The 20,368-nt window shown below is 52.3% G+C and overlaps 1 long non-coding RNA gene across 1 annotated transcript; it reads left to right on the top strand.

Annotated features, from left to right (window-relative positions):
* Window positions 1-3,868: 3,868 nt before the first annotated feature.
* LOC138684255 (uncharacterized) lies at window positions 3,869-5,927 on the top strand. The gene is made up of 2 exons (XR_011323598.1): window positions 3,869-4,028; window positions 5,507-5,927. It is a non-coding gene; the product is annotated as an uncharacterized lncRNA (long non-coding RNA).
* Window positions 5,928-20,368: the final 14,441 nt, after the last annotated feature.

The raw sequence follows: 20,368 nt of genomic DNA, 5'->3' as shown, positions 1-20,368 counted from the left end.
CCCGCAGAGGCGTGGGGCCGGGCCCTCCGCAGGTCCCGAGCACTCCCCGAAACTACGTGTGGGGCCCCGGGGGTGCAGGGCTGTGGGGTGGCTACGCTCAGCGTCGCCCGTGGGCACTGCAGGGTCAGAAACGGAGAACAAGTTTTCTGTTCCTGGGGCTTGACAACAGGCTCGCGTGGCTGATGTGGGGGCTCGGAAACAGACCGAGCTGCGCGGCTTTGGGCCCAGAAACAGAGGTCCGGCCCTGCGTGTTTGGGCCTTGAGAACGGGCTCAGCAGCCGGGTTTTTTGGCTCCCAAATGGGCCCCGAGTCAGCTGGTGCGGGGTCCAAAAGCGGGAGCCGGCTTGGCTGGTTTTGCAGGCGGGTGGGAGGGTGTTGGGGGCTGCGGGGGGAAGCGGGGGGCGGGCAGGGTGCGTGGACCCTCCCCGGAGATGGGGGTCTGGTTGTGTCGGACGCCGAAGTTTGGGAGTCCGGCACGCAGCAGGCCGAACTCAACATCTGTGATGGTCTGTGGGGGGGAAGGGCGCTTTTCAGACCCCACGTGCCCTCTTTGAGTCCAGCTCTTCTTTCTGCGCTGCTCAGAATAGTTGTTAAGTAATTAATCGCGCAAACTAACGAATATTTATTCGGCGTGTAACTCTGATGTTTAATCCCAATGCTCCAGTTTTGACAGCAGTTGATATACAACCTTATGGAAAGCCCAGACCGTTGCACGTAGCTGGAGCTTGTAAGGAGAAGCAGCTGAAATCAGCCGGAGCTTCAGCGCGGAGCTGGGGCTTCAACGAGCCAGAACTGTAGCAAGCGGGAGCTGGAACGAGGCGGGGTGTCCGCTGTCTGGAGCGTGCATTAGCCAGAGGCAAAAGTACCTGCGGCTGTAAGGAGCAGGAGGCGCGATTAGCTGGAGCGTCTTTTCGCTGGAGCGTCCGTCGGCCGGACTGCGCTCCCAGCACGGCGGAAGAGCGGCCGGGCGCAGGCAGGGCTGTCCGCAGCAAGCTGCTCCGAGCGGCAGGGAGGCGAGTTGTCCTTCTGCCAGCGGGGAGCCCGGCCTCTTCCCTCGGGCATGCAATCCACACCGCGCTCCTCTCTCTGCGTGGAGGGTCTCTCCCGGTCCGTTCCCGCGGGCAGAAGCGAGGTGGGGGTCCCCCGTCTCTCCTGGGGCAGCCCCCCCCGCGAGGGGGCGCGGGCGAGGTGTCGTCGTCCCCTCGGTACCGGGCAAAGGGGAGAGAAACCGGCCGGCGGGAGCTCCTGGGGTGCAGAGCCCTTCCGGCAGAATCCTCCCCTGTCTTTCCACCGATGGCTGGGTGTGACGAGCAGGTTCATTTCTTTGTTTCCTCTTCTCCCAGCGTCACCTTCCGCATCACACGAAGAAAATCCTGCGTGGTCAATTCCGCTTGCTGCTCAGGTAATCGCACGTGTCGGGCTGGGGGAGCGGAGAGAAACACTTGCGAGTTCGAGGGCACTACAGATGCTCCACGTTAAACCCACAGAGAAGGCAAATTTGCTGCTAGTGCAGAAAAGCTGATGGAAAAATTGCTGTTCACAGATCGTGCCCTGTTCCTGAACTGGTCCCTTGATGTGTTTTTGTTTCAGGGGAAAGAATGAAATTTCCTGTCTGGTAAATTCAGAGCTGCCTGTTAGCTTCTTCAGGGTCGAGTGTTTCTCTTCTCTCTGTTCATACTGATTTGATGGGCAAGTTGGAAATAGCCTTTTACTTTTTTATGTATAACTGAATTTTTAGGAATATGTGGTGTCCCCGTAGTTCATTTTGGAGCACCTAGATGCCAGTAGAAATGTAATGAGCGAAACATGATGGGAACTGGTACTTCAACTTGATTTTTATTTGGGTTTTTTTTCTTTCCTTCCCCATGAAGAGTGTTGATGGCATGTTGTCCCGTGGGACAATCCCCATTCCGTTCAGCGGAGTCTTCAGTCTAGGACTTTTAAGTGGAAAAAATTTGTCCTTCCAAAAAGGGACTAGTCATTCCTAGGACCGAGGCATAGACTTGGAGAGTCGCTTAAGTACGTGATCGGAATGAAAGCCAACTTTCAGTTGATGTTGCTGCTGTTGGTCTTTGCTTTCATTGATTTCTCCACCACTCCCTCGTGGTTGGGAGCTCTGAATCGTAATGTTTTTCGGTCTCTAACACATTTCCACCCCCACCCCCCAAAAAAAGGAGAGGCAGTGTTTAAAAGTTAATTAGTTTCCTCACAAACGCGTGAGTAAATAGAATTTGAGTTATGATGATTAAAACCATATAAATGACACCAGTCTTGCAGATCTGGACTATTTCGGAACAGGCATTCATCACACGCAGAAGTCGTCAGGGTACGTACGGATCACCTGCGCTTCATGCTCTGACAAGACAAAATGCTGAGGCAGGGATGAGCTCTGAAAGAAGAAGAAAGAGAAAAAAAAAAAAGGCGGCTACAGGGTCACGGTTTTGTTTTGTTGTTGTTTGATTTTAGAGAGTGCAATATTGACTGGTGCCAGCCTGCAGAGCTCTTGTGCTGCCTGAGCTCTCCTTCTCTTTCGTGGCTGTAATTGTCGTTTGGATAATTGTAGAAGAGCAATTAAGTTACTTGCCTCTGTGAATGTGCTGGTAATACCAGGAAGGCAAATGCTTGAACCAGTAGTGAATAACTTGGCGACGAGTAGAATTTCTGAAGGAAGAACAGCAGCAGCAACAGGAAGCAAATAGCAAGTGACCAAAAACTTGCGCGCGTCAAAGGCATCAAAGCTTTCTTGCTGAACGTTGTTTGGCAATATGTTCCAAATGGCTTTTTTTGGTAAACGTAAATTTTCAGGAAGTTCAGGGCTCTGTGTGGCAAAACGTGTCCCTCTGCGTACGCGTCCTGCTACGTAAGTAGCATGGGTCAGTGGCAAGTCCAGTGGCAGGGCTGCTGTGCCCTACTCTCGACGTTGCCGTGGTAGTGTTGCGGTATTTAGACCTTCACGGACGGGCCGAGGAACGGAAGGAGAATGCCCGTTTTCTGTACGGGCTCAGAATGCCGACCCTTTTGTCTGCCTGCCGCTCCCCTGTGCGTGAGATGAAGCTGTTTTATTTTTCTCCCTTGTTCCTGGTCTAAATATTTCTGGAGCTGTCGCTGCTGTGGGTTTGCAATTGGCGTTACTGCGTTTTTGTAGCGGTCTAGCGATGGGTCGTTTCTGCTGTGGCGAAGCGTCGAGATACGGTTTTCGGTTTAAAGCGTCAGAAACTACGTTCACGGAAACCGGTAACTCGCGGCGTAGGGGAAACCGATCTGGCGCGTGCAGCTGTGCTCGCAGGGCTGCTCGGTGGCTCCTCATCAAAACGGCAGGCTGTGTGCGTGGACATCCGTAGGGTTGCGCTCTGGGTCCGAGACCGTTAACGTATTTTTGCTGTTGGAAGATGGAATGGAGCGTGTGCCTGTTAAATCTCAGGGCGGTCAAAAGCTAGGAGGGACCCTGAGCGGGTTTGGTGGCACAACTGCGGTTTTAAAAGATCTTGACCGTTTGGAGCAACGGCCTGGAAAAAAATGATTCCTTTTTTGCAACGAGGCAGTTCGCAAGGACAGATGTGTTGCTGTGCTCTTTAGCAAAACTACTCAACTTGCGACGTATAGGGTGATGAAGCCTCGGCTATACTAAGGCTTGAGAAAATGTATGTAGGTCTCTATGTCTGTCACCTGCGTGTATCTAGGAAAGTGAGTTCTAGTGAAAGTAAAGTTGCCAATGAGTCAAAAAAGAAAGGGAAAAACAAAAAAGGCACGGTTGTCTGAAAAAATGCAAAAGCTCTAGTGGCCTGTGTCAACAACTGTACCGAAGGTGACGCAAAAATACTTTTTCCTCCGCTCAGTCGTACTGTCTTCGCCAACCTTCACAAAAAAAAAAAAAGGCAGCTTTGGATTCCTACCCAGCTTTGTGCTAATGTTTTTTTTTCTTCTCTCAGCTGGATGTCAGCTGGCACCGTTTCGCCCTGGTTGCCCTTTCTTCTGCCGTGACGGTAGGAGACAGATGGAAAGATTCCGTAGTGGCCTGCAAGTACAAGGTACGCCTACGATGTGTGTCTGCATTTTTCCAAAGGTACTTGCGGTATGGACTTTAACGTTGAGAGTGTGCCAACTCTCCTTCTACTTTTTTTTACATGAAATATTTTAACACAAATACTAAAAGTACGTTCTGTTCCGGAGCACGTTACACCTATACAAAGTTTACTTCCCTCAGTTTATTTTCTCTTCCTGAAAGCATAATCTTCTGTTGCTGTGTGCTTGCTAGTAAATGATACTGTGAAAATAATTTTGTACTAAAAGAGGGAAGAAACTGTTCGTAAGAGTTCAGCTGTTCAGAAGAAACAGACTTTGTTTTCACGATAAAAGCTTTATGCTTTTACAGTCAATGATTTTTTTTTTTTTAAATATCTTATAGTAGTACTCAAAAACGTTAACGGAGATCATTAGCATCTGTACTAAAAGCAGTCAAGGTCAAAGAAGAGACGTGGACAAAACAGGACAAACGGGCGTCGCATCTGTGCGTTGTCCAGGCTTTCCCAGGAAGCATTAGCAGCCTTGTAACTAGTGACAGTGAGTCCTGAGGTGTTTTTGATGAGTTACTGCTTCAGTAATGTATTTTTTCCTTTAACCTACAGTGTGTAATTTTGACTTCAGTTGGAAAGAGATTTTCCAAAATGGAAGTCTTTCTCTCTCAAAGAAATTTTGTTTTGTGAACTTCCCATCAGAGTGGATCTTCAGAGGTGATTGACTTGACAGTAGAAGTCATCAGTAACGAGACTTTTCACTCTCTTTAAAAAAAGAAAAAAAAAAGAAAAAAGTCAATTTCCTTCCAAAGACCCAAGCGCAGCCCATCTTCCTAAAGTTGATGGCATCACTGGTCTTTGGTTTCTCAGTTGTAACAGTCGAGATCACATGAAAACGTGTTGCTCTGCATGCTTCGGTACTGCCAAAAGCATTAGGGAATCCGCCAGTCCTTTTTGGTAGTCTGAGGTATTGCAGCACTGGGGATTTTACAAATTGACTTGCATTGTTTAAACTGTAACTGCCAAATAGCTGTAGTATATGATGTTAGGTGTATGTAAGCAGTTAGGTATTTTTCTAAATGTTTAAAAAGAGAGGCAACTGAATGTTATGGGGATTTTTTCCTGATGTTTTGACGGAGTGCTCTGAAGTACTTTCTTTCTGCCTGGCTTTCAATGGTGTGTTTCCCTGGCAGTTCAGTAGCACCTCTCTTGGGCAGCTCAGCTGGCCAGGTGTCCCTCCGCGTTCTGTAAAACGCACAAAAACCCCTAGTCACGTTATAACTGTGTACTTTGGAGAGAGATAATTTAATGGTATGAATTCAGAGCTGTGCAAGTTAAGGTAATGGAAAAGGAAAAATCAAATACTTTTACAGTATAAGTATTTTTATTGGACGTATATAAACATGGGCACACCTTTTTAGTGTAGAGTGAATTATTGAGATTTATTCTTTATTTTTCATTTTGCTCTTTGGAGTTTTCCACTTCACTTTCAGCTTTATTCACCAAACAAGCAAGATGCAAAGCGGCAGCAGCAGGAGCGCAAGGGCTGTAGCTGTTGGGGTGGATCCGTAAGCATAGATTCTGATTGCGTACGACCTCGTCCCGCAGCCTCCCAGGGTTATCTCCCTGCAGCAGTGCTGTAAGGAAGGGAGGAGACGTTTTCCAGCACCGGCAAGAGTGTTTACTTGTATGCTAAGAAGGTGTTCAAAATGGTATCGATTAGCCTAAATGCTGATTTTAAGTGTTCAAATAGCTCTTAACTTTTAAAGGAGGTGGTGTATTTCGAGCTGACCTGTTTACCTGGAATCCTCCTTTAGCTCAGCGACTCTTCTTGTGCACCCCCAGCCTCTGCTGGCAGGGCGGTATGAGAAGCTGGAAGGCCCTTGACTTAGTATAAACACTGCTTAGCAACAACTACAGCATCGGTGTGTTGTCAACATTATTCTCATCCTAAATCCAAAATGGCCCTGTACCAGCTACTCAGAAGAAAATGAACTTTATTCCAGCCGAAACCAGGACAACCCCAAACCCTCTGATTCTGGGACTGCAACGGAAAAAACCAAACGACTTTGGGACTCCTGGGAAAGCCAAATGCGCCTGGATTTGTGCAGCTGGAAAGCAAAAAACCCACCCCATTTTCATGCACAAACCCACAACCAAAAGATCACCCCTTTTTATGTTGTGGGAAAGCACTGAAACACACCCCAAACGGAGTATTTTGAAAAAGCAAAAAACTCCCCCGTTAGGGGAAGATTGGGGATGAAGCACAAGCAGTTTGAGGGGCGTTGCTGGGGGTCCTCCCAGCGTGGATGATCTGGTGTGGATGCTCTGTTGCGGGTTATCCCAGGTGAGTTACCTGCTGTGGATCATCCTGGGTGGACTCCCTGGGGTAGGTCATCCCCACCCATGTCCCCCCATGCACCTCTGTACCCTCACCTACCCTCTCCCCGGCGTGTGTTTCTCCCCCATATATGCTCCCCGCTGCTTCAGCCCGCCCCCTTCACCCATTCAAGTTTTTAACCCACGCGAGTTGTTTCCCCCCGCATCCCCTGCTCTTCTATCTCCTGTCCCCCGCCCCGGCTTCCTTTCCCTCTTCCGTACTCCACCCACCCCCCACCCCCCCCACCCCCATCATCCGTCAGGCTCCAGACCCCTGGCATGCTGCCTGCACCCCATTCTCTGTCATTTTTTTTTCTTCTTTTCCTTACAAGTTGTTGTTGTTTCTTTTAAAGGATTAAACTGTTTTCGTTTCAAGCCACGAGTTTTCTCCCTTTCGCCCTTCCGATTGTCTCCCCGTCCCACTGGGGGCGGGGGAGCGAGTGAGCGGTCGCGTGGGGCTTTGTTGCTGGCTGGCGTTAAACCACGACACGAGGTGAGTTGCAAGCCCTGCCTGGCTAATGCTGGAGGCTCTCTGTGTTCCTCCTGCCATCCTGACGGGCCGTCCTTGTTCTTCATTGCCGCTTTATAGCGAGCGCCTCTCGCGCTGTAAGCGGCAGTAGTACTGGGGCCGCGCAGGTACTGCGTGTTGCAGGCAGCAAAGGGCAATTGTGACGCTTGCTGGCGGGAGCGGCAAGGAGTGCGGAGCCACGCTCCTGTAGGGAGCAAAGACGGAACCTCGAGGGCTCTACGGTCATCTGCTGAGGACTACTAATATCCCGACAGGCCTCTTTGCTTTCCCTGCTTCACGTCTGATTACTTTGCACGCCGGAGGGCGGGGCGGTAAGTAACACCGTGCAGCGTCTCTTCGATCAGAGACAAGCCCCGCACAAGAAGCCTTGCGTGCGTGCAGGATTAGGAGAGCGGAGTTCCGATAGCACAGAGGTGAGGAAAGGTGCGCCCACCCCAACTGAGCCCCAGGGTCGCCAGGGTATCGCTCGCTTGCAGGTGGGCCGCTCGCCTCTGGTGCGCTGGGACGCGGCGTTTCCTGCTGGACAGAGCTGCCCCTCTGGCAGAAAGCAGCTTTGGGTCTCTTGTGGCCTGCCTTCAGGCTGTCACCTGAACCAGGTGTTATGTTTGGGTTTTTTTTTTTAAATCTCTCGCCAGCAGCTGTTGACTGGCTGCTTTCACTCCCGCAACCCTGATGCCACATGCAGAGGGATACAGCAGTCCCTGGGGCTTGCTCCAGGGGACCAACCCCCCCCCTCCCCCCCCGCCGTTTGCAGGTCCCTGTGCTGCTTCTCCTCTCTAGATAATGGGGTGGGGGGGCAGGGACAGAAGCGACCACCCGAGTTGTCTGTTGTTTGCACTTGACTGCTGTAAACGCTCCAGGCACTCGGGTGCTTTTTGGAACGGAGGCGATGAAGATGACGGCCCGGGCTGCGAGTGGGGAAAGGGCAGGGCAATGTAAGCCCTGTGCCCCCAGTAAGTAGTTGCCGCCTGTGGCTGGTCTCTGCTGGGCTGAGCTGTCAGTCATCCCTCATCCAGCTGCTGCTCAGAAGAGGATCGTTACGGGGATGCGGATGCTGCTGCCCGGTGACCGAAGGTGGGAACTGGCGTTGGGGAGGGGCGCATGCGCGGTGGCGTGTGTCGGTGGGAATCCAGCTGTGGCCGGGCAACCGAGACGCGGTACAGCAGCTCGACAGCTGCGCATGCGCGGCGGCGCGTTGAGGGCGCTCGCCGCTGTTGCCGGGCAACCGAAGCACGACACGGCGCATCGGCAAGGGCGCGTGCGCGGCGGCGCGCTTTACGGCGCTCCCGCTGTTGCCTAGCAACCAAAACCCGTTACGGCTGCTCGGCAACGGCGCGTGCGCCGCTGCCCGTCTACCGCGCTCGCTGCTGTTGCCTGGCAACCAAAGCGCGACACGACGCCTCCGCAATCGCGCATGCGCGGCGGCGCGGTTTACGGCCTCCTCCTGTTGCCTAGCAACCAAAAGGTGTTACGGCAGCTCGGCAACCGCGCATGTGCGTTGGCGCGTTTGCGACACTGGCCACTGTTGCCCGGCAACCGAAGCGCGGCGCGGCGCCTCGGCAACCGCGCATGCGCGGCGGCGCGGTTTACGGCGCTCCTGCTGTCGCCTGGCAACCGAAACGCGGCCCTGGCGTTCGGGAGCCGCGCATGCGCGATGGCGCCTTTTGCCGCCCTCCTGCTGTTGCCTAGCTACCAAAACGCGGTGCGGCAGCTCGGAGCCGCGCATGCGCGGTGGCGGCGCGTTTCGCCAGCGCTCTCTTCCGCCACCTATTGAACAGACTTCGGTACTGCAGCTGGGCCGCCGCCCATGCGTGCTGGCGCCTTGTGCCAAGCGCTCGCCGCTGCCACCTCGCGGCCAATGTTCGGTACTGCAGCTCGGAGGCTGCGAGGGCGCGGGGCTGCCGCTGTCCTGCACGTGCCGTCCGACGGTAGCGGCAGTGCGGCACCGGCGGGAGGCGCCGCCGCGCTCCTTGCTTCCTCCCGGTGACGAACCGCCGCCGGCAAGGAAAGCTTGCACGGGCTCTCTGCCTGGCCTCCCTCTCCTCGCGGCGCGGGAGCACAAAGGGACAGGCGGGGCGCTGACCGGCTGCGGGCAGGCGCTGCTGCGGCTGAAGCTGGAGAGGCCGGAGAAAGGTAGAGAAGAAGAAATGGAAGGCTGGCCGGCCAGCAGCTGCCCCCCACTGCAGGCAAGAGAGAGCCTGCCTCTCCGCGTGTGGAAGGATCCCTCTTCGTAGTCCGCAGCAGGTCAGACCGCCGAGGTGCACCGCAGGGTCCGTACCCAGCACCGACGGTGCGGTACGGCCACGTAGCGTGCGAGCGAGCGAGGCTCCGTGCCTAGGAGGCCTCGTCCTGCAAGACCTATGAGACACGTGTTCTCCTAGGGGGAGGACGGCCGCGCCGCCGGAGTTACAGAAGAGGAGGGCAGCGGGAGAGGAGCAGAAAGAAGCGTCTGAACTGGCAAATTCTCCTGGCGGTGCCAAGAACAAGAGCTGTGGTGAGCCCCGGGCCCTCGGGGCCCTGTCTCCCCTCTTCCGCGTTCTGGTCCCTCCCTGCCCCTCCCCTGGTCCCCTCTCTTTCCCACACCGCTGCCTTTTTTTTTTTTTTTCTTTTCCTCCCTTGTACCCCTGATACTGAAAAGCCGGTCGAAGAAACTCCCTAAGACTCGTTTTGGAGTTTTAGAAAGCAGGCATTCTTCATTGCAGCGCTGGATGCACGGGGGATAGTTGCACCTAGCGTGCATGGCACAAACAGGTTACACAGAATAACTAATTGCATGTTAATCAGATTAGTATACATATACGTAAAAACGATGGCAACCGATTATCGTAGTACTGCCTACATCCGATCACGCGCAATGAAGGATCCATTTGAGACGAAGGGCTGCTTTTGCAACCAGCGACCCATCTGAAGTTCTTGGTGGCTGTCCCTGAAGTCTTTATTCTTGTCCTTGTTCTTTGATCTTGAAGCTTAACGCAGTTTCAATCACATGTGGTCAGTTTCAGCATTGTTCTCATCTAGCGTACAGGAACATGTAGTCATAAGAGCAAAGAACTGCAAAACTTAGGAGTACCTACCTCTGCTAGTTAATTGCTTGGCTATACTTTTGTCTATTGTTTCAATCGTAGTGTTAGTATAAGATTTCTAATAATTATTTACCAAATCTCACTTTTGCAGTCACCTAGCAGCAAACCAGTTTCCACAGCTGGTACAAAATATTAAAACCATCCCAATATTTAGACGTGCCATACAGAACGTATGGAAATAGGCTATCAGAGGTGTCCGAGGGGCAGAGGGAGCGCCGGGGGGCGCCCCGAGACCCGGAGCAGACTCGCTGGCAGGACTCGATAGGCACGCGACTGACTGAATAAACGCTGGCCGCCCGTCCCCTTTGCCCTCCGGGCTGCGTTTGCGCTCCCTTTGCACGAGGCGAGGGGCCGTGAGGGAGCCCAGGGGAGGAGGAGGTGAGGCGCTGGGGGGGGGGGTCGGGCCGTGCCCCCACCCCATTCCTGCTGGGCTCCAGCTGTTGCAAATATTCTGGTAAAGAAATCAAAATTTAATCCCATAGAAGAGTTAGGTTTGATTAAGAAGTAAAATTGTGAAGCATAACGTATAGGATCGTTAAGTTTGAAACGTAGCCATAGAAACTTTAGGAACTGTGTTCGCGTGACTCTAGGAACCTTAATATTGTTAAAGTTTGAAATAGCTAACCCTAGAAACCTCACCAGGAAGTTACTGGTTTTTCTACGTTCTGTTTCAGGAAACTAAGGAAACCGTCGTGGACACCAGTTTGCTGCTTGGAAACCCCCTTACCCTTCCCATCTCGATTTGAGTATCGAAGGTTCCAGTCAGCAGAGCTAAGTGTAACTGACCAATGATTGTTTTTAAATAAGAATATTGATAAGGTTATATAATCAAAGGACCGATCATTATAAAGGTTAAATTTAAGAACGAGCAGAGTATGCATTTTTACGGAAGGAGCTTAGGTAACAATGACCTGACAAGAAAAGTCTGTAAAAACCGATGGATTTTGATACTAAGCGGGACACGCCTTTGGAGGAGCGATCCCCCGTGTCCCCAGCGCTGCGATAAACAAAGTGCCTGCTTCTTAACTTCACGTTGGTGTTAAGGAGTTTTATTCCGGATTTCGGTAGCGGTTTCGGCGACCCAGATGGGACCTTGCGAGTGAGACTGGACGAGATCGAGTGTCGATCGAACTCCGGCCGGCACCGAGGTATTCTCGGGGAGAACCATCACCCTCGACTCGCAAAGCTCCTCGCAGCGTTCCCTGGAAAAAAGGTAAGGCGCTGCTTCTTTGGAATTGGTTTGGAAAGCCCGCCCGTGAGGCGCGGCGAAAGCTTCGCAGGGTTGGGGCTTGGAGGGTACCCGTCTGCAGCGGAAGCCTAGGCGTCTGCCTGTAAGTCATATTGCTGGGTTGGACTTTGTGTATTATTTGGGACAATTGTCATTTGCGTTTCTTTGGTATTTGGTATTTGAATGTATATAAGTATAATGGCATTAGCAAAATTGTTTAAGAATAAGAGTGCAGGAAATAGAACTGCTGATGAAAAGTTACCAAAAACATCACCGTTGGGACGTTTATTGGCACATTGGGGTGAATTGCAGGAAAAATGGTAAACAAACAGAACTTTGAGTTACAATACTATATTGCAGTTACTGTTGTTTTGTAGGAGAGAGAGTAAATGGAATAAAGTGCCATATGTAGATTTGTTCTTTTTAAGTGAACGTATCTGACGGGGACCGGAGGGGAGTCTCCCAGCACAACCTCTGGTTACAGCTAAACTGGGAGAACAGAAAATTGAATTTGAATTGACACTCGAGTCACCTTTTCAGTTTTAAATACCTTAGAGGGAGAGTTGAGTTTTGAAGAAATTGGTGGTGTCGGCGCAACAAGTGAACGAGCAACTAGACCCTTCTTTAAATCTTTAACAATGAAATTAGGAAAGCAACGGGTCACTCAGCAGTTTTTGTATGTGCCAAATTCTCCTCAAATCCTGTTAAGGAGAGATCTATTTGAGAACTTAGAGGCAGAAATTAAATTTAAAAATGGAGAGATTAAAACTTTAATTCCAGAAACTAAACGTATCGAAGCAGTGGCTTTGTTGTTAACAGGACGGTTACCGACAGCAGAAGATTATACCAGTCAAAGTATAATGCTGTAATTCCAATCGTCTGGACCGGGAAGTTCCTGGTAAATCCAAAAAGCAGAACCTGTGAGAGTTGATTTAAAGCCAGGATCGAATCCGGTAAGAATTAAACGATAGCCCTTAAAACCGGAAAGTCGGAAAGGGTTAGTAATGGTAATACAAAAATTTTTAAGATACAAATTGTTAATAGAATGTGAATCCAGATATAACACCCCGATCTTGCCTGTTAAAAGGCTAATGAAAAAGATGATAGATTAGTTCAAGACCTCCTCAGAGCAATAAATCAAATAGTACAAGATATTCATCCGGTAGTAGCAAATCCTTATACTTTGTTAACAACCCTAACGGAGAAACAAGAATGGTTCACAGTGTTAGACGGAAAAGATGCCTTTTTCCGTATTCCCTTGGATCCCAATAGTCAAGAGGTTTTCGCTTTGGAATGGGAAAATCCTGAGACTGGGAGAAAAAACACAATATACGTGGACAGTCTTGCCTCAAGGCTTTAAGAATAGTCTTACCGTGTTTGGAAATCAATTGGCACGAGAATTAGGGATTTGGAAGAAAGAAAATAATCAAGAAATCTTGCTGAAATATATGGATGATCTGTTAATTGTAGCTGAGACGGAAGAACAACGCACAAAGTTAACTATTCACTTTTTGAACTTTTGGGGAATCAGTGGATATCGAGTGTCAAAAGAAAAAAAACCAAATAACCCAGAAAGAAGAAACTTATTTGAGTTTTAAAATCCTAAAAGGACAGAGACAATTGGGAACTGAGAGAAAAGAGGCAATTTGTCGTCTCCCCGAACCTAAGACTAAAACAATGAATGACGAGCATTTCCGGGAATGGTTGAGTGGTGTCACCTGTAGATTATAAATTGTGGCTTGCTGGCCCGACCTCTATAGGAGCAGCTCAAAACCTCAAACAACGGATTGGACCGATGCCGAGAAAGCTACTTTCCAAGAATGGAAACAGGCTGTAATAGGGGTGCCAGCCCTAGGCCTGCCAGATCTCACAAAGACACTTGAACTTTTTGCTCATGAAAGAAGAGGTATAGCTCTGGGTATCCTGGCCCAATATTTAGGGCCAAGTGGGCGAGCCGTGGCCTACTTCTCGAAGCGAGTAGGTAACGTGAGTCTGGGATGCTCTGGTCGTCCGAGAGCCGTCGCTGCAACTGCGCTACTGATCCAGGAAGCTCGTAAGTTCACCTGAGGACAAAGGATTAGAGGACAAAGGATTGCTGTACGTTTCCCATATGATAACTGCTGTGATAAAACAGAAAGGGGGGCACTGGTTATCCCCTAGCAGAATGCGGAAATACCAAGTGGCGTTGCTGGAACAAGAGGATGTTTACCTAAAAACTACTACCACCGTTAACCCTGTTGCATTTTCAGCAACTGATCAAGTTAAAGGAGAACTGGAACGTGACTGCTTGCAGACAATCGAAAGAGTTTACTCCAGCTGACTGGACCTCTGAGATGTGCCGCTAGAAGAAACAGATTGGGAACTATATGCCGACGGAAGCGGTTCCATCTGTGAAGGAAAACGTTTATCAAGATAGACAATAACTACCGAGGAGGTAATTGCGTTGCCAACTTTGCCTTCGACGATATCTGCCCAAAAGGCTGAATCGATAGCTCTTATTCGAGCTCTGGAACTAAGTCAAGGAAAGCGAGTCAACACTTGGACAGACTCAAAGTACGCTTTTGGAGTGGTACGTGCACACGGAGCGATACGGAGAGAAAGAGGACCGTTATCTGCACGAGGAACCGCCATTCAGCGCGCAGAACAAATACCGAAATGGTGAGAAACCGTTCAAAACCCAACAGCAGTCACGATAATGCACTGCAAAGCACATCAGTTAGGTAAGACCGGTCCTAACGCAGGTAACCGACTGGCTGATAAAGCTGCTAAAGAGGCTGCGGAAAAAGGCATCCTAGCACTAGTTCCAGAGAAAAGTATAAAATTGCCTAAAGAAACTCCAAATTATAACGAAAAAGATGAAGAATTAATTATTAGATTGCAGGCTAACAAAATGAAACAGGATAGGCTGTAACACCGACAGGTCAAATAATAGTCCCACCCACAATAATAAGAGAAATTGCCCGAGCTGAACATCACAAAGTCTATTGGGGAACAGAAAGTGAAATACGACAAAGATTGTTTAAACAATTAGAAGCGGATGTGAAATTTATATATAAAAATATCCCCGAATCAGTAATAAGATCATCTTTGGGATTATGAAATAAGGAAATTTTTTAGGAGAATATTAGCAACTTGATTTTATAGAATTGCCTTGAAAAGAAGGATATATCCTAGTTTGAGTTGATATCTTTACTGGGTGGCCCGAGGCTTTCCCTTGTCGCACCAACAAAGCAAGGGAAGCGCTCAAAGTCTTGCTCAAAGAGATAATACCAAAATACGGGGTGCCTGTAGGAATGTCATCTGACAATGGCCCTCATTTTATAGCAAAGATTGTGAGACAAGTTGAGCAAAGTATTATCTATAGATTGAGACTATCACACCCCATATAGACCACAAGCAAGTGGGGGGGGAGAGAGACAGAGAGAGAGAGAATGAACTATACCCGTAAGCAACAGTCGAGTAAAATTTGTCAGGAAACCTCACTCCTCACATGGGTTAGAGCATTACCCATGGCTCTATTAAGAATCAGAGTATAGCCAGAAGAGAAAGAAAATTTAAGTCGTTATGAAATGTTGTATGAAAGACCATATCAGGAGTCCTATGTTCTGAGTATCTTGAGTGCCTTTGGAGATATGTTTTTAAAAGGCGTTATGATTTCTTGAAGCAATTCTTTTCAAGAACTTTGTCAGTAGGTCTCCACAGCTGGACCCTTAGAATTGGACGTAGCAGCGCATCCCTTCCGACCAGGAGACTGAATACATATATAAAATCACTGAGAAGCGGAAAGGACCGTATCGAGTCATTTTAACAACCCTTATAGCAGTAAAGGTCTGGGAGAAGAACCTTGGCTTCATTATTCAAGAATAAAGAAAGCACCAACAAGAAACCGGAAGTCTAAAGAAACTGGCCCTTTAAAACTGAAAATCTATAAGTAAGTTTCACGTTATCTGTTTGGGAAAACAGCTGTGTAAAGTTGATAATGTTGGGGTTGCTATTAGGAATATTGTCGAGGGCAATAATCTTTTTGTGTGTTTAGAGGGCGTATGCATTTTTTTTTGAGGGGTTCTAAACATGAGATAAACAAAATGAAACAATTATTGTTTGAGCTATTAATCTTGAGATTAACCGTTTTTGTAATTTGGATTAAAAAAAAAAAATCTAGTTTTGTAACTGATTCAAAGTTTTGTAAAGACACAAAACTTAACCTCAGTAACAGCCTGCCTTCCGATTCCAAAGTCAGATGAAAATCTAGTTCCGTGGAGAATACTGACATTGAATTTAACCAAAACTTGAGAAAAGATGCAGAACAATGAGAATCATTTTAGCAAATTAAATGGGATGGATTTAAAAGGCAATTTTTTTTTTTGAATTTGAAAGAAGGAATTGTAGCGTTGTGAATTATAACATTACCAAAGCATCCACCTCATGGACAAAAGAATTCATTTAATCGCCCTTCGGGAGAAACTTGTACAAGCACCCCTTGGGGCTGTCAGTTGCCAAAACCGTAGAGACAAGTGCAAAAAGGAACTTGGGATCATATTGAAAATATAAAACGATGTCTAGAATTTACTGGAGTTCCAGGATCCTTGTTAGAGCCACCCAGAGTCGGGACCATCTATGGAAATTTAGACTGGTTTAGACAACCAGAGAAAAATCACAGATCCTAAACAGAGCTGAGTGAAGGTTTATACTTGCAGCTCTTCTGACCCCAAACTCCAAAGACTTTCTCTAGTAGCTAAAGCTCCAAGATGGGGATGTATTTGTAGAAAGTATAATAATATTTGACATGATCTTTGGTCCCCTCTTAATAACGGAAAAAATTTAGCTTGGAGTTGACTGTATTAAAGGACAGGCGAAAAGTTCAGGCTTAACTGTTTGGGTGACTAGTGATGATATATGATCCACTCACCTTTTCATGAAGGAGAAAGGCAACTCGTGGACTTTAGACTTAATAACTCTATCCTCTCTCTGGAAGAAATCTCCCTTGTGGCCTCGCTGGTGGACCTGGGTAAATGGAAAAGATGATACCTGGCAATGGCCAAGTCTTAGAACTAAAATCAGAGGGGTATTAAAATCTGTATTTTGACCCCAGTTAACACCTCTTCCCCATCAGCTGACTCTTGACATCTTTCATTCAATCAAGGAAGTGCCTGCTGCTTAAGTTCACATTGGTGTTGAGGAGTTTTGTTCCGGATTTGGGTACCACAGCTGCGGGCCGGGGCTGGAGGAGCCGCAGGTGCGGGCGGTGAGGCTGATGGGGACGGCCGCTCCCTGGCCAGGGGGGGCTGCCGGGGGAGGGGCCGGGGCGGGGCCGGTGGGAGCCCAGGCAGGAGCGGAGCGGAGCGGAGTGGAGCGGCGGCCGGGGTGCGGCTGCCCCTCGGGAGAAGGTGAGCGGGGCCGGGCGCCCCTCGGACCGCGAACGTCGGAGGCGGGGGTGGCCCGGGGGAGGTGGGGGCCGCCTGTGCCGAGGCCGAGCCCTGGGGACTCACGGGGGGGCTGGGAGCACGTGCGCGCGGGGGGGGGGGGGGAGGCTCACAGGGCGGCTGTGACCACGTGCGCGCGGGGGGGGGCTCACAGGACGGCTGTGAGCACGTGCGCGCGGGGGTGGGGGGGGCTCACAGCGCGGCTGTGAGCACGCGCGCGCGGGGGGGGGGGGGGTGAGCACGTGAGCGCGCGGGGGGGTGCTCACCGGGCCCCGTGGCGGGGCTGCGCAGTCGGCCGGCGGGTTCCGGGGAAAGCCCCGAGGAGGACGGCGGGGTCCGTGTCGGACGCACGGAGCGGTAGCGGGGCCGCGCCGTGCCGTGCCGAAGCGGCGGCGGCGGCGGGCGCTGCCCGGAGCCGGGCGGGGGGTGCCGCGCCGTGCCGGAGCGGCGGCGGCGGCGGGCGCTGCCCGGAGGCGGAGCCGGGCGGCGAAAGCGCGCCGGAGCTGCCCGGAGCGGCGCTGGGGGCTCGGCGGGAACTGCGGCTGCGCCGGCGTGGGGGTGAGCGGAAACGGAAGCGGCGTCCCCTCGGGGTCAGGCAGCGGGGCAGGCTGCCTCCCGGGGCATGCCGGGAGCTGTAGTTTTCGCGGACTCGGCGGCCGGGCGGCAGCGTGGCTCTCGGGCGCGGCGTAGTCCTGGCTGCCGCCGCGGCCCCCGGAGTCCGACCAGGTCAGCCTCAGGAGCGTTGCCGGTTTCGCGTGGTTTTCCGCGGGCTTCCCGCTGCGCCCGCTCCCCGACCAGCCGTGCGGACGCGCCTCCCGGGCGCATGCGCCGTCCTGCGCGTGGGGCAGCCCGGCGTTCGCTCGCCGGCTCTGACCCCTCCGGCGCATGCGCGGTCCCTGGGAGCAGCGTGGTGGCGCGCAGGGCGGGGGTCTCAGCGGCAGCGGGCGAGCGCCGGGACCGCGGGTGAGGCGAGCGATCCCCTCCGGCGGGGGCGGTGGCGGGGGGTGCCTCCTGGCCGCGCGGGGCTGGCGGGACGGGAAGCTGCGAAGCGGCCGCCGCGGCAGGCTCCCGGTCCGCCGGAGGCGAGCCGGGCCAGGGCAGCGGCGGGCAGTTCCCCGAGAGCCGATAGAAGGGAAGAGGGGACGGAGGCGGGCACCCCCCAGGCGCGGCCAGCGGGCGCCTCCCCGAGTCGCCGGAGCTCCCCCGGCGCCTTCGCTCGGCCCGTGCGGCTGCCCCCAGCTCCAGCCCCTCCCCTGAAGCCTGTGCTGTAGCCGCAGGCAGCCCCCGAGCCCTGTCGTGAGGGCAGCAAGCTGGCCCTGCGATGTTCTCGAGTCTCCCTGAACGTGGGTGCCGTTAGCAGCGGCGCGGGGAACGAGCGGCGTCTGCGGAAGCCCCTGCGGAAGGAGGGGCTCCGGCCAGGGTCGAGCTACGGTAATAACGGTCACTGCTGCCTCTTTCCCTCTCCCAGAGGCCACGCTGTGAGTGCGGTTGTCCGTTCGTCCCCGGGGATGCCGTTGACTGCAGCAGCCTCAGGCTTGCGTGGGCTGTCTCTGCCTGGCCTCCCTCTCCTCGAGGCGCGGGAGCACAGAGGGACAGGCGGAGCGCTTACTGGCTGTGGACGGGAGCTGCTGAAGCCGGAGAGGCCGCAGAAAGGTAAAGAAGAAGAAACGGAAGGCCATCTGGCTGGCAGCTGCCTCCCGCTGCAGCCAAGAGAGAGCCTGCCTCTCTGGGTGTGGGAGGATCCCGCCTCGTAGTCCACAGCAGGTCAGACCGCCAGGGTCTGTATGCATGACCAGCAGCGCGGTACGGCCACGTAGTGAGCGAGCGAGCGAGCGAGGCTACGTGTCTAGGAGGCCTCATCTCGTAAGAGCTGCGAGGCGCTCGCGTGTTCCGTTATGTGGAGGACAGCCAAGCGACTGGAGTTACGGAAGACCAAGGGAGGAGAGAAGGAGAAAGAAGCGTCTGAACTGGCAAGGTCTCCTGGCAGCTCCAAGAGCAAGAGCTGTGGTGAGTCCTGGGCCCTCGGGGCCCTGTCGCTCCTCTTGTGCCTCCCGGTCCCTCCCTCCCCCTCTCCTGACCCCCTCGCTTTCTCATGCTGCTGTGACCTTTGTTTGTTTGTTTGTTTATTTTGCTTCCCTGTGCCTCCTCTCTTCTGTCTATTCTCTTGTCCTGCTCCCTCTTCCTCCCCCCCTTCCTCTCTCTCTCTCTCTCATTCGACTGCCCCCCTTTCTTTTTCTCTCTGCGTTCTTGTCCTGCTCCCTCTCCCTCTCCCCCCGCCCCATCCCCGTCTTTGTCCTGCAGCCAGTCGCTGTTTTTTCCTTTTCCATCTCCTTGTCCTGATCTGCATCCGCCTCTTTCCCCGCCTCCCAATTTCTCTGGCCTGTTGCCCTGGCGTTCTTTTCCTCTCTGCGCCTGTACGTGACGCTCTGTGTCCCTGCCTTCCTATCTCTCTTCTTCCTACTTTCTGTTTCTATCCCTTTGTCTTGCTCGCTGTTGCTGTTTATTTTTGTCATTCTGGATCCCACTGTCCCCGTCCTCCCTCCTGTTCATCTCTTACTCTCTGTGACCCTTTGTGCTGCTTCCTGCCCCTTTTTTATTCACCCTCCTTCTCTCTGCAGGGCTCCTGATACCTCTCTTTCTAAGTTTCCCAACCCCCTGTGCTTCTCACGGTCTCTGTCTCTGTCAGTCTCTCTCTCTCTCTCTCTCCCCCTCCCCCCCCCCCCCTTCTCGTTCCCATTGTTCTTGTCTGTCACGCTGTCTTGCTTCCTGTCCCGTCGTTTCTCGCTGTATCCCTTTGTCCCGCTCCCTGCTCGCATTCGTATTCCTCTCTGTCCTGAGGACCGTCCCAGTTTTTTATCTCCGTCCTGCCGCTGTCCTGATTTTTCCTTCTCTGCCATGTTCCCTGTCCCTTTTTCTGTCTCTTTTCCTCTGTCCCTGCTGCTTATTTCTCCATCTCTGTCCAGACCCCTGTCCCTTCCCCCCCCGCCCCGCCTTGCTGTTCCTCTGCCTTGCTTTCTTCCGCTGCCTTTTCTGTCTGTCTTTCTCTGCCCCATTCCCTCTCCCGCCCTTTCTAACTGTGTCCGCCTGTCCAGCTAGCTGTCGCTTCTTTCTTTTTTCTGTTCCTCAGTACTTTTTTCTTTTTCCGTATCTCTCTCCCGCTGCCCATCGCAGTTGGTTTTTTCCCCTCCGATGCTGGCCTGCTCTTTGTCCCTTTTGTCTCTCTGTGTCCTTCTGTCATGCTCCCTGTGTCTATTTAATCCCTTCATCTCTGTCCTGCAGCCCGTCGCTACTTTTTTTTTTCCTCTTCCGTCCCTTCGTCCTGCTCCCCGTCCTTGTCTCTCTTTCCCTTGGTTCTGCCTCCCGTCCTTTTTTCCTTTCTTGCTCCATCTCTCTGTCCTGCTCCCTATCCCTCCCGCGCTCTCTCTGTTTCTGCGTCCTTCTCCTTGCCTTTCCCCACGGTGTCCGTCTTGTACCCTCTTTGGTTTTCTTGTTTTCTGGGTGGCTGGGCCCGGCTACCCGCGGGGGTGCTTCGGCTCGGGGGTTTGGGGTGGGGGCCTGGCCGTGCCGGTGATGGCGGGGAAATAAAGCCTGAAACGGCAATCGTGAAGCGACGCCCTGCCTGTGCTGGGGCTGCCCCGCAGAGGCGTGGGGCCGGGCCCTCCGCAGGTCCCGAGCACTCCCCGAAACTACGTGTGGGGCCCCGGGGGTGCAGG

The sequence above is a fragment of the Haliaeetus albicilla genome, unplaced genomic scaffold (assembly GCF_947461875.1).
Source record: "Haliaeetus albicilla unplaced genomic scaffold, bHalAlb1.1 scaffold_84, whole genome shotgun sequence".
Taxonomy (NCBI): domain Eukaryota; kingdom Metazoa; phylum Chordata; class Aves; order Accipitriformes; family Accipitridae; genus Haliaeetus; species Haliaeetus albicilla.
This window is presented reverse-complemented; position numbering and strand designations above follow the sequence as displayed.